The 16,663-nt window shown below is 43.6% G+C and overlaps 1 long non-coding RNA gene across 3 annotated transcripts in view; it reads left to right on the top strand.

Moving 5' to 3' along the window:
• The first annotated feature begins 85 nt into the window (after positions 1-85).
• LOC308459713 overlaps positions 86-16,663 on the top strand; it is a 44,188-nt gene continuing 27,610 nt past the window's right edge. For 2 of the 3 annotated variants that reach the window (XR_013978288.1, XR_013978289.1), the window contains exon 1: positions 11,161-11,375. This is a non-coding gene — a long non-coding RNA (uncharacterized lncRNA). Of the gene's footprint in view, positions 652-11,160; positions 11,376-16,663 lie in introns of those variants that run through there. The other variant, XR_013978287.1, reaches the window with a different exon arrangement.

Here is a 16,663-nt window from a genome sequence, read left to right as displayed (position 1 = left end):
CTCCGCTAACCCAGAAATAGTGCTTCAGGTTAAGAACTTTGCTTCAGGATGAGAACAGAAATCGTGCTCCGGTGGCACAGCAGCAGCAGCAGGAGGCCCCATTAGCTAAAGTGGTCTTCAGGTTAAGAACAGTTTCAGGTTAAGAACGGACCTCCGGAACGAATGAAGTACTTAACCCGAGGTACCACTGTACTCAGGCAACAAGGTATCCTGAACTCTGGTGTGCCAGCAGGTAAGGGACATAGTCCCAAGGGCAAAGCAGCCAAGCCATAGTTCATCAATAGAGAAAGCTGAGTAGACGCAGAATTGTTGCCTTGCTTCCTTTTTATCCTTCCCAATCTTGATTGCTGCACCTGAGTTAGCTCCAGCTGAGTAGCTGTGTCTCTCCTCTTAATGAAGCATGTGATTCTCACCTGCCCTGAGTTTAATCCCAGAACTAAGAAGGCCCATGATCTCCACCTAGTCCAGTAGTGAGCTAGGCTTTTTTCCCTTGCCTGACTTAGTCTCCTGGAGTGTGCTTCCTGCTGTTCCTGGTGCATCAGAGCTGGCTGTGCCTGTGAAGATGGGGTCACCTCTGATTCTGGTGAGGTGCCCCCCCTCTCCTGGCTCCCCTGAACTGTCAGCTGCCCCTGCAACGTCCTCTGATGTCTGGTGAGTACCTCCTAAGTCCCCAACCTCCCCTTCCCCATCTTCAGCTTGTCTCAGTCTATACCAGTCCTGGCTACACCCCTCGCCAGGACCCTCTTCCCCTTCCTCGGTGTCCTGCCAGTTCAAAGTGTCCTGCCATTTTGAAGTGCATTTGTTAAAACTGAAGTAATGGTTTGTGTGACTGTGGCCTCTATTCCTATATGTTCCCATAATGTCACTTTGAAAATCTTTGCAATGGGAAACAAAAGAAGGAACCAACTGAACTCTGCTGCCATTTTGGATCCCTACTGGCCAGGAATATAAACACAGAAACAGAAACTAAAAGACTGGGAATCAGTTTGGCTGGCCCCCAATTTTTGAACATTAGCATTACTTCTGGATTCTCTCCATACTGAGCTTTAGGGAAATATGCAACACTCAGTATTTTTGTGTGTTATATTCAGTGCTTTTTTTCTAAGAGAGCTGGTGGAAATTTGCCCAGGGTGTGAGTCTGTGAGCAGAGGAATATCCAGCTGGAGCCAGCTCTGAGATGGCCTTCATTTGCCTCCCTCAGACATTTATGTGGCACCTCCAAAGTTCACTGGGAACTCACTCTTAAGAGTCCATTCACACAACACAGCAATCATTGCAAAGGAACTGTAGAACCTGCAGATTGGGTTCCCAATTTATGTTGAACCTGCTCTGTGTACCTGCTATGATACAGAAGATTCAGATTCTGGAGCACTGACACAAATAGCTGAAAAACGATGTTCACGATGGTTTACATAAACAATGCCTGGCATTAGATTCGTACAGCCAGCCGATAGATCTACTCTTTTCTAGCAGCTAATACCCACTTAGGTGGTCTTCTGAATAGACCCTAATTCAAGTGTAGCTTGAAAGCCTGTTTACACAGATCATCACATGTCTGCAGAAAAGTAGGACAGACTTGGTTATTAATCTGCAGTTTTAAGTAATTCACATACAAGTTAAACATTCTTCAGGTACCCAGCTCAAGTGATAACAGTTGAATAGTTTTCTGCGTTTTAAGTAGGCTTAGATTTAAGCCCCTTAGACCTTTTTTTTCTAATTAGCAGTGACAGGTATAGCTGAGATGTTTCAGGTATGCATATTCAGCAAGTGAGTTATATTATAAATCCAGATTTTGGAATATTTACATGTTAACGTCATAAAAGCTTATCTCCAAAGCCCTAAGCACTAGACATCGGCTGTTAGTATCAATGTTGTTTGGCACCTGAAGGATCATTTAAACTTAGTTGTTTCTGTGGGAGATCTGCAACCACAGGAATATTAATATGTAGTGATGTGTTAGTATATGCTGTATCTGTGTGTGTGTGTGTGTGTGTGTGTGTGTGTATGTAGAACAACAATGCAATAATTATGGTAACACTAAACAAATATTGTTTTCCTTCCTGCTTACCTTCCCAGAACTCCTTAACTGCAAGCTTCCCCAAATTTGATGGCTATATCCCAGGTGAATATATATTTGGAAAACTGTAAGCCTTCGTACCCAACTCCAGTTGAGCTGAAGGCACCTGAGATTTCTCTACTTCTGTTACTTATATTTTCTTAGGCAATAGTATTCTCTCTGCAAAATTGCATAGCATAGCATAGTAAAGAGGTGTGTACACCAACCAATGAAAAGTTAGCAGGATTGGCGATGGGTCCTCCCAGAGGCAAGGTGCTGCCGCATAGAAGGTTCTTTCACATGCCACCACTCCTCAAACTTCACCTCGTGTTGGGACCACAATAAGGGCCTGCCCTGCAGATGAATTGTTCCTCTGGATATTTGGGTCCCAATACATTTAGGACTTTCTTTGTTAGCACAGGGTGGCGGGTGGCACTGTGGTCTAAACCACAGAGCCTAGGGCTTGCTGATCGGAAGGTCGGTGGTTTGAATCCCCGCGATGGGGTGAGCTCCTGTTGCTCAGTCCCAGCTCCTGCCAACCTAGCAGTTCGAAAGCATGTCAAAGTGCAAGTAGATAACTAGGTACCATTCCAGCGGGAAGGTAAATGGTGTTTCCGTGCGCTGCTGTGGTTTCACCAGAAGCGGCTTAGTCATGCTGGCCACATGACCCGAAAAAACTGTCTGCAGACAAATGTTGGCTCCCTCGGCCAGTAAACAAGATGAGCGCCGCAACCCCAGAGTCATTCACGACTGGACTTTACTGTGAGGGGTCCTTTACCTTTACCTTTTATGTTAGCACAGGGGTCAACAACCTAAGGCCCGTGGGTCGGAAGCAGCCCGTGGAGGTCGTTTGACCAGCCCACTAGCCGCCCCTGAACTGAGGTGCCCGCTCACGCACTGCGCTAAACTGGCGCAGTGCGACGCAGGGACTCGCTTCCGCGGTGCCGGAAATCGTGTCTGTGCACACGCAGATGCCGGGAATCACGTCTGCGCAGACACAGACGCCAAAAATTGCGGGCGCGCACACAATCCAGCCCACGGAGGGATCTCCGCGGGACCGATCCAGCCCAGGCAAGATAAACCTTGCCGACCCCTGTGTTACCATAAGCAATTTGAATTGGGCTTGAGAATGAATCATTAATCAGTGCAGATCCTTTGAAAGTGGTGTGATATGAGTCTGGTCATATCCTAGTTGCTATACTTAATCCCAAGAGAGTTCCAGGACCTGGTTTGTGATGCAAGTTTTGGTGAATCATACCGCTCTAAAATGCAGTATATACGTAAGTGAATAAGGGGGTACAAAACAGTCACATTGGCTTCAAAAGAGGAAAATTATAAAGATAAAAAATAAGGGGACTATGAAAAAGGAAGCTGAAAGTCAAGGGTGCCAGTTCTCTCCAGAAAGCTTGATTTATTCAAACTTCCATAATATTTACATATTTCTCAGATCAGGAAAGGTTCCACCAAGCCCAAGATGCTGACAAGCAGATGTAAGAAATTTATTATTAAGAGTAATGTGATTTTATTAAAGTTTTTTCATACTACAATAAGATAAAATAAACTAAATAAAAACAAAAACAGAAAGAGAAAAGAAAAGGTAATTTGGAAAAAAGATTTATTTAATAAATTTTATAAACTGCAGTCAAAAACTCTAAGCAGTGTACATAAAACAGTAAAATAATTATCAATAATATACAGATAAAATCAGCAAAATTTAGAAAAAAATATACATAACTAAATTATATGCCCAGATAGGGTTGATAATAGCTATAGCTACAGTATATATTAAGGTAAAAGGTAAAGGTACCCCTGCCCGTACGGGCCAGTCTTGACAGAATCTAGGGTTGTGCGCTCATCTCACTCTAGAGGCCAGGAGCCAGCGCTGTCCGCAGACACTTCTGGGTCACGTGGCCAGCGTGACAAGCTGCATCTGGCGAGCCAGCGCAGCACACGGAATGCCGTTTACCTTCCCGCTAGTAAGCGGTCCCTATTTATCTACTTGCACCCGAGGGTGCTTTCGAACTGCTAGGTTGGCAGGCGCTGGGACCGAGCGACGGGAGCGCACCCCGCCATGGGGATTCGAACCGCCGACCTTTCGATCGGCAAGTCCTAGGCGCTGAGGCTTTAACCCACAGCGCCACCCGCGCCCCTACAGTATATATTAGTAGGCACCTAAAACAGTATAGCAAAGGTACCTGCTAATAGTCAGCATTCTGCGCTAAGTGCAATTTCCAAACTCACCACACAGAGTGCACTGCAATACTCCAGTCTTGAAGTTAAAAAGTTATAAAATACATACTTACCAAGTGTGTAGAACAGGGGTCAGCAACCTTTTTCAGCTGTGGGCCAGTCCACCGTTCCTCAGACCATGTGGTGGGCCAGACTATATTTCGGGGGGGGGAAATATGAACAAATTCCTATGCCCTACAAATAACCCAGAGATGCATTTTAAATAAAAGCACACATTATACTCATGTAAAAACACGCTGATTCCTGGACCATCCGCGGGCCAGATTGAGAAGGCGATTGGGCCGCATCCGGTGCCCGGGCCTTAGGTTGCCTACCCCTGGTGTAGAAGAACAAGTCTCGCTGAAGAACATGCTTCTGCAAGGTAGAATCCTGTCTTTCTAACCTTTTGAGAATGTCACTAAGCATGTAGATGGGGTGATCAGTAGACCCTGTGCACTTGGACTCCAGCAAGTTCCAGAAATAGCCAGTTAGGCTTGCAAACCCTGCAGAGTTGCCCCGAGACAACATAAGCTCAGATTCAGTATAAGGCAATATCCTAAATGCTTAAAAAACAAAAAAAAAACCCTACACAGAATATCACCCTGTATGCATCTTTATGAGAGTAGGAAGTCTGACCTGGTGTGATTACATTGACAGATACCACTTCCTGGCAGTGATCTGCTCGAGCGTTACATCTGGAAAAAAAAGTGTTGCTCTGGTTTTTCATTCTCAGGTTGTTGGGGTTTTTTGTTTTGTTTTGTTTTGTTTGGGGGTTTTTTGAATTTCTGTTGCTTGATTTTTGCTGTATGTATCTCTTTCTATCATGTTGCCTGCCATTCTGAGAACTCTTGTAGGCTTTAAATGCCCAAAGAAATAAGCAAATGAGCTGCTGCACCCCTATGAATCGGTCGTACTGGTCAGATGTTAGTTCCTTCATGTGATTATGTCCATGGGAACAACTCCCTGTACAGAAAGTTTTAAGTTCAACTGGGTGAGAAAGCGAGAGGGCGTTACGTTGGAAGTACAGTTACGCCAGTACAGTAGCAAAAATGCAGCTTTGAATATTACAACCAGAACAAACAAATAATCACCATGTTTGACAAGAGTGGAACAGTCATGAAGTAGGAGGAGGAAAAAAAGAGCATTTACTCATGTTGCAACCGTTAGGTTCCATTAGCAGTTAACCAGGTGTAGGCTGTGTGAATATTTTAAGTCTAATTTAATTTAGCACTTGCATGAGGTGTATGCTATTTATAAGCAAGTAACACCAAATGCTTCCCTGGGACTTGTAGCAGGTGGGAGCCAATTTAGCTCCGAGTCAGTGCACACTGTGCATAATTCAGAGTTTTCTCTCTTTGCCTTCCAAGGCAAAGCTGGGAGATCTGTGTGTGCACCCACGAGGCAGATCCAAGCAACTGTAACAGAAGAGATCAGAAAAAGTCACCTAACTGAATTGACACACCTGCAAACAAGTTTTGTGAATGTCACTCCCCTGTCTTGGCTAGACAGTCTTGAGGGTTTGTTTTCTCTCTCTGGAATTCATACGAGAAACGTGGAAGTGGTTTATATTCCCCCTGGTTGCCTGTCACTTCTTGAGAAGGGATTTTGATACATTTCCTGGGACATAAAGAACTGGTGCCCCACTGGCCATGCAGGAAGTCTTGGAGAAAATGGATGTTCTGTGCTCTGCGAGAGGCAAGGGCTGTGCCTGGGGATGGTGCTGCAGCTTCTGGCCTGAGCACAGAGCAGTGTCTAGACTCTGTGACTTTTATTAGCTCTAATTCAAGTTGGAGTCATTCATGGCTCCAGCCAAGTAACCAGAGTAACAAAACAGAATAGGAGAGAGAGGGACAGCAGGATGATAGGTTTAGGCTGGAGGGATTCATACCCACTGAAATGTTCTCGGTGGGAGACAGTACCATCAAGCAATTAGATTATAAACAGAACAGAAGAGCTGATGGTATTGGAGAGAGCAGTTAGGTCAAATAACTCCTGCAGGCAACTGGTCCTAAAAAAGTGGTCATAAGATCTGGTTGGCAAAGACAGAAGGCATTGATCCAAAGCAGCGCCAAACACTTTCTCTTTATATCAAGCCATTTGCAAAGTATTCGCTGCAACCTTGAATTAAGTTACTTGGGCGTAATCCCCATTAAAGTCAGTGTAATGCTGCCAAGTAAACGTGCTTTGGGTCAGGATGCAGAAGTGGCTGAAGTGATGGAGGAGGACATGTTTGCTGTGAAGGCTTCTAGTATGTTCCTCCAAAATGAAGCCAGGGGATGAAACAGAATGAAATATAGACCACATGAGCAAGCTAGCTTTATCTAGCACAAAGATCCACATGATATGACTTTGAATGTTACTTTTTTCTGGGTATGCTGATTAACTAGTGACCTCCATGCACCTTGAAAGTGAAAATACTACATGCGGATATAACATCTGCATAATGTTCTGGGCAGAGCGGAGCAAATGTTTGGCAGGAGATGATTCAGACCAGGCCTGCTTCACAAGACCAGTTTTGGCACTTACTTTATAGCTATGCCATTGCAATCTTCCCACTCAATCTTATTTGTTCATGCCTGTGTTTCTAGTCCTGTGAAAAAACTTGTACTTTAACCAGTGACCCACACTTCGGTCTTCAGGCAGTATTTTTGGCATTGCTACAAAAGGAAAAAATGTTTGTTTGTTGTCACTTACTGCAACATTTTTTTGTCTCAACTTACAACTAGATGATAGATAGATAGATATAGATACCATATTATGATGTATGAAAAGATTAAGAAACATTATTAATTAAAAGTACTCGTCCTGAGTACATTGAGTACTGAGTACATCGTCCTGAGTACATGCCCCACTGGGCAACCTGAGACCAGCCAACATTATACATTTAAAGAATATCCAGTAGACATTGAAAGCACATTAGCTCCCCAAAACAATACTGTGAACTACAGCTCCCAGGACTCTTTGGGGGAAGTCATGCATTTTAAATGCGCATTGGATGTGATTTAAACGTATTGTGCGGCTCTGCCTGTTGTTTCTCTACCCAGCCTACCTGATAGGGCTGTTGTGAGCATGAAGAAGGAATGAACCCTTGTACACTGTCCTAAGTTCCCTGGAGGAACAAATGCGATAGACAAAGAAATACATACAAGTTAGTCATGTTTTCAAGATTTCCTTTATGAGGGCGTAAAACAGGAAGGAAGGAAGGAAGGAAGGAAGGAAGGAAGGAAGGAAGGTAAAATTGGTATTTCAGAAAGATTCCTCTGCCAAGTGAAAATATTTCTGCACAATCCATGCTGTAAAATAAGAAGTGCCTGCCAAGCCTTTAGCAGGCTATTCTTTGTGGAGCTGCATGCAAACTCCATTTACTACGTTGACGCATGCAATGCTGAAGGTGTTAATTTGTTTGTGTCTGAAGCCCAAGTCTGCATTCTGCCTGTAACTGCTGGGACCTGACTGTAAACGTGACTGTCACGCTGCCTTGGTCTTTAAATATCTGAACTCGAAATAGATGCCTGTGCAACATGTTAGGCCTGGCCCCATTGTTTTGCGAGACAGTGTTATTCATTTAGCTTCGGCCAGCTGCTCTCTATATTCAGCTTAGAGGAACAGACTGGAATTTATAACCAGACAGGCAGGCTCAGAGGTTACAGGCTGTTCTCTAAGCTGATAGGAATACAGCAAATAGACACCCACTGGAAATGTGTGTGGCCTCCAGAAAAATATGTTTGCAAAGTAGGATAATTTCCCCAACCCCCCTTAAAAGATTAGATGAAACACTATTTTCAGCACCAAGAGCCTTGCCGCCGACTGAATGGTGGACAAACCACGTCTAGCAGGATATGGCAGTGTGAACTGGTGTTTTTAAGTATTCAGGGGCAGGGAATTGAACTCTTTTGCTGAATGGGAAGCGGGAGCCACTGAAGAATGTTTGATCAGGTTTCCCCCTGGTGGTTGACTCAAAGCAATGCTTAAATCCGACCACCACCAAGTTCCAGGCTTAACCTGAGTTTGTTGCAACAGCCATAGCACACTATTGCATGAAACAGGAGTGGGCATAAAATGGGTCCTTTGCAGGGATGCAACCACAGGAGGAAGCATGCAAACTTCACTCCCAGTCTTGGGCATTTTTGCACCAGAAACATGAAATCCTGCTTTGGAATGGAGGCATATTGTTTAAAATTATACAGAGACGCAGAAAGGAGGCAGACAAATGGCACCCTCTAGAAATAAGATGCTTTGGGGACTGTTTACATCACATTGAGAAACATTGCTTGTCCTCCTGCTCCCTTAGTTTGCAGTGGAAGGTTTGCCCTTATTTACATTTTAGCACATTTTAAGTTTCTAGCCCTTATTGTGGCAGACACACCTGAGTTCTGGTGTATGGGGGCAAGTGAGAATGGTGGGGGAGGAGCTACAGCCCCATCTGACATTCTCCACAGTCACCTACGGACACACCATTCATGGAAGACAATCTTACTTGACTACAAGTGATCGCCAGAGAAGAAGACAGGCAACCATTTCAGTCAGGTTAGCAGTCTGGGTAAATGGGATGACAGGAGCACAGCAAGTCAAGAAGCAAGTAAGAAAGTGGACACAACTGTAGACAGGGCAGATTTTGGAATAAGAAACGCTTCAGTGGAACTATTGGGGCACTTCACCAAATAGTTATAAGTAAAGATGCAGAATATGGTTTGTTACTTATGGCTATTGACTCCCCAAGTCAAGAGCTTTCTGCCCAAACCAGAGCTTAGGTTTCTGCTAGATGGCACAAAGTGCTTGTAATTCTAGTTTCTGTCTTAATATCCAAGATCCAAGCACAGTTCTCTGTTTACCAGATCACACCCTCTCTGTGTGAGATTAGCATAAATGGGATGGGAGGAAGTTTCATTCTCTGCTTCTTCATACAAGGCCAGATCCCCTATCTTATTTCTGTTTACAAGTGTGTGATATTTCAAGTCCCAGTTGTTTTTATTTCACATTGTTAAAAAATGCAGAACCATAGGAGAAAGAAACCATTGTCACCTCCATAAAACACCTTACTGCAAGCCTGCACAACATCAGATCAAGGCGCCAACCTCAACCTCCTCCTTGCCAATATGCAACTCCCTGGGCGAATTCTAAATAGCCATTGTTTGTGTGAGAACATCTAAGGCCCACCCATAAGAACAGGGCATAAAGAAGCGAGAGTGCATGTGTTGCTTTTGCTCTGGATTCAGAGGCACACTATGATATCGCTAGTGTTTTGCATGACCCATCTATATCTGAAACTCCTACATTGTAGGAATTGCTGCAAGACTGGAAAAACCTAAGCACTGTTATATTAAAGCAGTTTCCAGTGGGGAGGCTGAAGATGCTAAAAGAGGAGACTGATGCTGTATACATGTCATACCTTAAAAACATGTGACTTCCCCCAAATAATCATGGGAACTGTAGTTTGTCCAGGGTGCTTGGAATCATAGTTCTTGTGGAGGTAAACAATGGTTCCCAGGATTTTTTGGGAGAAAAGTCATGCTTTAAACGTATGGTCTGTACACAGCCTGAGAAAATGTGGGATAGAGAAAGAATAGAAATAATAAGCATAGCAGAGCCAAAGGTACAGAGTGACTTGAGGTGATGTAGAGGGAGAAGAGACAGTGATATGGATTGGACACGCACAGAGAGAAGTGTGATACCTGTTGCTGTAGAAGAGGGAAACGGAGATGAGGGAGCAGACTAGCAATAGTGAAGAGAGAGTACAAGGCGAGTTGTTTTAATATCAGTTTCAGAGGGCCCTACTTGTGTGGCTGCCTCTGAGAACAAATAGCCTGGCTGACATTAGAGACAGGGCCTTCTCAGGAGTGGCTCCTGTCATATGGGCAGTGCTTTTTTTCTAAAAAAAATGTTTAGGGGTACTCTCATTTTGACTCAAGAAAATCACCATTTTATAGTTCAAATCGGAGAAAATAAATACAGTAAATGGACAAAAGTACAAAGTTTCACAAAATGTTTAGAGGTATGCGTACCCCTGCATCCTCCCAGAAGAAAATCACTGCATATGGGATTCCCTTCCAAGAGAACAAGGTAAAGCTATAGACTTCAAAGGTAGCTTAGAAATATATGAGATAAACAGAAAAAAGGAGGGAGGGTTAATAAGGAGAGTGGTTCAACAGTACAGTAGTGCAGCACGAATAAAGAGGGTTTAAAAGAGAAAGAGTTCAAAGGCAAAACACTGAGTTAAAATTGTAACAAAAATTCTGTGGTTAATATAGTGATGTAGCCCACTTCATAAAAATATTAAAGTGTGACCCACAGAGTGACTTAATAGTTTGCATCCTTGAATTAAAGTGTATGAATATTCTTAAAAGCATGAGCTGGAGGGGAGATATCTCTGAGGGCAGCTCTTTTAAATTGCCTTTATGCCACTTGAATTATCAAAGCTTGCCCCCAAAGGACCCTGGGAATTGTAGTTTGTGCAGGGCTCCAAATGGCCAAGTCTTCTGCCTGCCTCACATGATTGTGTTCTCCAGAATCCTCTTGGGGGAAGCCCTGAAGGTTAAAACCGTTTTTTAAGTGTATTGTGTAGACACGCTCTGACATAATCCTCAGAATCTTTAGCCCCCTCAGAAGGTCCAAGCAGAGCTCACACAGAACAGAATTTGGCCCCAAGCCTTCCAAAATAAAAAGCATGACTAAAATAATCTTATTTTTCTTGAGTCTTGCTCCAAGGCTTTGATCTGAGCCAGAATGGTGTCATGTGTGCTGTCAAAATAAAGCTAGTATGAACATCTGCTATGGTCTGATGTGTGTGTGTGTGTGTGTGTGTGTGTGAGAGAGAGAGAGAGAGAGAGAGAGAGAGAGAGAGAGAGAGTGTTTGGTCTTGGGAAAGGGATGCTGGGTGAGTAAAGCAGGAAGGAAGCTAGTAATAGATTGGCTCCTCATCAGTTGCCGTCTCAGTCAATGGAAATATTGACAAGAAGGTGGGGAAGGAACTGAGCTACAGGCAAAAACAACACTGGATTACCAAATCTGAAAACAATGAGGTTTAGGTAATGAGGAGGGGAAAGGGCAGAGGTGGCTGGATTTGGCCCACTCTTCAGTTTGAATTTAATGGGTAAGCACCTGAGATTATATGGTGGGTGTGTATGTAATAGTAATTATTATTATTATTATTTATTATGCCGCCCATCTGACTGGGTTGCCCTAGCTGCTCTGGGCAGCTTCCAGCAAATTATAAAACAAATTAGGCAAAGGGAGAACATTTGTAGCCTGCCATTTTTATATACATGCCTTCTCCCGGTTTTATTTAACTTACAGGCCCTCTGTTTTAAAAATGGTACCTGAATTAACGATGGCAGGAGTGATAAATATTTATCAGCACTCCTGTGCTCCCGTCCCAAAGGCCCGAGTCTCCTGTCAGAAAAGTCTCTCTGAAAGAGGCGGCGTGGGATCGCGGGGGACGATTAGCGTGGCCTGCCTCCTGCCAGTTCTTCCATTACCGATCCCCCTGAGGCCACATAAAAGATTTAAAAACAAAACACTCCAGACATTTCCTTATCAAATAAATAAATAAAAGCGGCATTTCTGGCTGCAGCCACTCCCTTTGATGGGGGTGGAACGTGAAGGGCAGAGAAAACCTAGCCAAGTGGGGAGAGAAGTCATTGGGGGGGGGGGTTCCTTATTAGAGGCTATGAGGGATTTGGGGGAGGAGAATGACTGGGGACTGCAATGGGGATGAGAGAGGAGAAGCTGATTCTCCAATGTAACTATGGCCAAAATGTGTGTGTGAGGATGCTGGTTCCATCTCTGGCTCATAGAAGTGTTGCCTGCTTAAATGGAAGATCATGCCTCACTGACAGATGACGTCACCCCCAAACAGAAAGGCACCATGACAAAATAACCCCCAGTAAATACTGGGGTTACTTGAACAATGAACAGTATGCAAAGGCGTGGTTATTTATTGTTCAATTAAAGCAATGATTATTGGTTTTATTGAAAAAATCATACCACAAGCTGTTAGAAACACAGGAAACCTGCCTTATACTAGGTCAGACAATTCTTCCTTCCAGCGTCAAATTGCCTGCTCTGATTGGGTCTCCCAAGGGTGTCAGCCAGAGGCCTTTACCATCAGCACCAGCTGCTACCTGATCCTATAAACTGGAAATGCCAGGGATTGAACCTGCAATGTTTTGTCAAGCAAAGCAGTGAGTTCTATGAGCCCAGGTCCCCTTCCTCTAATAAGGCCATCCTTGCTACCCCAAGTATCTGGGAACCAGAGTTTGTTAAGGGTACTGGGAATTGTAGTTCAGTGACAAACTATAGTTCTCAGGATTGTTTGGAGGAAGCCATGACTGTTAAAGTGGTATAAGAGTACTTTAAATGTATGGTGTGGAGAACGAAGCATGTTTGGAAGCAGGTTTTTTCCCCCACTGGAACTCGTGGATCTAAAACATGCAGTAATAATGCCAGATTTAGATTGGTTGAAACCCTGGTGCTCTCGTTAGGGGGAGGATTATGCAGGATGCAGGAAAAAAGAAGTATTTGTAGTTCAGAGATGTAGTTCAGAGATGCACCACTCTGCTTAAAGGAATCAGAATGTTATGGTTGTGCAACAAGCACTAAATCCCCCTTTGCCGTCATTTTATGTATCCTGTATCTTCAGGACATGGGTGGCGCTGTGGGTTAAACCACAGAGCTTAGGGGTTGCTGATCAGAAGGTCGGCGGTTTGAATGGGGTGAGCTCCTGTTGCTCAGTCCCAGCTCCTGCCAACCTGGCAGTTCGAAAGCACCTCAAAGTGCAAGTAGATAAATAGGTACTGCTCCGGCGGGAAGGTAAATGGTGTTTCTGTGCTCCTCTGGTTTGCCAGAAGCTGCTTCATCATGCTGGCCACATCACCCGGAAGCTGTCTTTGGACAAACACCGGCTCCCTCAGCCAGTAAAGCAAGATGAGCGCGCAATCCCAGAGTCGTCCGTGACTGGACCTAATGGTCAGGGGTCCCTTTACCTTTACCTGTATCTTCACAACAGCTGTGTAAGATAGGTAATGCTGAGAACTGGTGACCGGTCCAAGGCAGAAATTGAGTGAAAGCAATGTTAAGTTTGTGCACATGTTCAGATTTTCTTTTTGCTTCTCAAGGTTGGCAGAATGTTTTTGTTTGCGGCTTGCGGAGAGTTGTCAACCTACATATGTTTGGGTTTTTTTAAAACAAGTCCACATAAGAAATGTGTTAGTTTTTAAGATACCTCAAGACTTTTTGCGGTACGTACTTTATTTCATGAATTCCTTTGAGGGGGGAGAGACTATCTTGGGAACTACACCAGGAACCCCAACCACCTTACTTCAGTCTTGACATTGGGCTTCCAATGAAGTTAGATCATGCTTTGGTGACTGTGGGTTTTTTAAAAACATGGGGAAAGATGGGTCCCTGAGGGACCCCCCCACAGCATAAATTACTTGGTTCTCAGCTGTGGTCCCTGAGTGCTACTCTCTTGTAAGAGTCCTGCAAAAAGGAGTGGAATCACTGCAGTATCTCAAACCTCCCCACCCCAAGTCCTTTCAGAAGGATACCATGGTAAGTGGTATTGAAAGTCACAGACAGATCAAGGAAAATGGATGGAGTTGAGCTTCCTCATCCCTTTCCCAATAAAGGTATTCAGTGAGGGAGACTATTTCAGTAAATATACCCAGCCCTAAGGCCAAACTGAAATGGGTCTGTAAATCCACTTCATCCGGGTACATCTGCAGTTGACTGGCTACAATCCTCTCCACCACCATGCCCAGAAAGGAGATATTGGCAACTAGGCGCTAGTTATCTAACACTTCCAGGTTCAGCGTGGGCCTCTTTAGGAGGAGTATGGAAAATGTTGTCTCTTTAAGAGACAACATTTAAGAGACACTTTAAGACAAGCAAGGTGTCTATGTATTTAGAACAGGTGTTGGCCCTTCAGATGTTGCTGAACTACAACTCCCATCAGCCCCAACAAGCATGGCCAATCATCAGGAATGACAGGAGCTGTCGTTTGCAAGCATCTGGAGGGCCAAAGGTTCCTCACACCTTATCTAGAACATTTGTATCTCACCATTCCTCCATCATAGTTTTCAAGGTTTCGCAGGTGATCTCGCATTCGGGATCTGACTAGAACCAGATCTTCATAGCATCACATGCCTTCACACCATTTCCTGCTGTTTTGCTTTTGCCCCCTCATCCAAATGCTTCACCATAAGAAATGATGTGGTACTTTGTTGTGTAAAAATAATGCAAAAAAGTTACTGTCGCCCAAGGCCATCACTGTAAAAATAATGTGTTGATTAATTAGGCCTTAGTAAGATAAACCTGATTAGGTGAAGTTCACCTGTTCTTTTATCTTTAAAGCTGGCAGCAAAGCACCAAGTGATTAACAGATGCTCAGCTAACACGACATGAATGTTTTATAGAAACAGAACCGTCTTCTCGCCCCTTGCAATGAAATTTTTTCACCTGCTCTGTGCACAGGTTACCTGTAGCTTGTTTTCACAATGCATTGATTAGCAGTTAGAAAGTTTTTAGGTTCAGAATTAGTTTTCTGGTTTTCTACTTTTCTTATCTTACTATGCCCTTTTTAAATGTGGAGGTTTTTTCAGGGGGTTGTTATTATTTTGATTATATACTGTATTTTGTGGTTTTATATTGTGATTTTATTCTGTGAACTGTCCCTGAGTCCTCCGGGTATAGGGCGGTATATAAATTCTAATAATAATAATAATAATAATAATAATAATAATAAATGTTGTCAAACACCACATGAACATCCTTGCCTGGATAGTTATAAATATAAGTATAAATAAAGGTGACAGCAAATGCCTTTGTGTAAACAATCCTGCAGTTTGTTTTTGATTGTTGATGAAACCAGTGAATGGCCTTAACAAAGAAACCATCTGAGGTTCCTGTCCACAACCACTTCGGTGACGTTAATTGTCTTTAAAATGTCTACAATAGCTGGAAGTCGTACAATATCCTGGACCCTGGAATCTTTGGATGACAAATCTAAATGGAAGACCATGCAAGGCTAAAAATAGCTTTGAGTTGAGGGAATAAAAGCAGCGAATTTATGTTTTCTTTTGTTGCACTTGGCAGGAACCACAAAAGAACAGTTGATTGTTGCAAACTTAGCTGCAGGAAAGACTCCCATCATTCAGAGATTGGCAAGTCTAAGAGCCAGCCGTGAGTTTTTAGCACCAAAAACGCATAGCCATTATTCAGCAAGGATCCAAACTCCTTTCCTCAAAGTACTGCAGCAATTTCCCAAATGTTATGGATAATCAGATAATTTTCTCTAAGGTAGTACTTGTGCTGCAAAAAACCCACCCCAAAACCAAAAAATGCACAACAGTAAGCAAGCTTAATACATTCTTTCTAGGAAAATACAGGTTGTCTCTCAGCAAGAGTATCAGTTGCCAACATGACAACAAGGTGGTCCTACAATCTGCATCAGTCAATAGATTTTGGGGTACAATTAGTGGTCAGTAAATTGTCAACTTTTGTTTATTGTCTTACCACTAGAACATGGGGAGAGCACAAGTTAGCTTTTCAACTAAATACTTTGGGCTACCTTGGCAGTGAATTGTATTTTCAACTAATTTTCTTGGGCTACTTTTCACTGGATTATATAAGGTTCCACAGATTTCTCCCATTCCAGTTCATATAATTTCTGAGGATTGGCTGTACCTAGTGCCCCAAACTCCTTGTCTTTTGTTTTTCGGTAGATAATTTTTGTAACTCACTCCAAAACCGGTTCATGTGCAGTTTGCTCTTCCTAGTTTGTTAAGGTCTGAAGGTAGAAGCCTTAGAATCATAGAATCATAGAATCATAGAGTTGGAAGAGACCACAAGGGCCATCGAGTCCAACCCCCTGCCAAGCAGGAAACACCATCAGAGCACTCCTGACATATGGTTGTCAAGCCTCTGCTTAAAGACCTCTAAAGAAGGAGACTCCACCACACTCCTTGGCAGCAAATTCCACTGCCGAACAGCTCTTACTGTCAGGAAGTTCTTCCTAATGTTTAGGTGGAATCTTCTTTCTTGTAGTTTGGATCCATTGCTCCGTGTCCGCTTCTCTGGAGCAGCAGAAAACAACCTTTCTCCCTCCTCTATGTGACATCCTTTTATATATTTGAACATGGCTATCATATCACCCCTTAACCTCCTCTTCTCCAGGCTAAACATGCCCAGCTCCCTTAGCCGTTCCTCATAAGGCATCGTTTCCAGGCCTTTGACCATTTTGGTTGCCCTCCTCTGGACACGTTCCAGTTTGTCAGTGTCCTTCTTGAACTGTGGTGCCCAGAACTGGACACAGTACTCCAGGTGAGGTCTGACCAGAGCAGAATACAGTGGCACTATTACTTCCCTTGATCTAGATGCTAT

Source organism: Podarcis pityusensis (genome assembly GCF_964106645.2).
Source record: "Podarcis pityusensis genome assembly, chromosome: 12".
Lineage (NCBI taxonomy): Eukaryota > Metazoa > Chordata > Lepidosauria > Squamata > Lacertidae > Podarcis > Podarcis pityusensis.
This window is presented reverse-complemented; position numbering and strand designations above follow the sequence as displayed.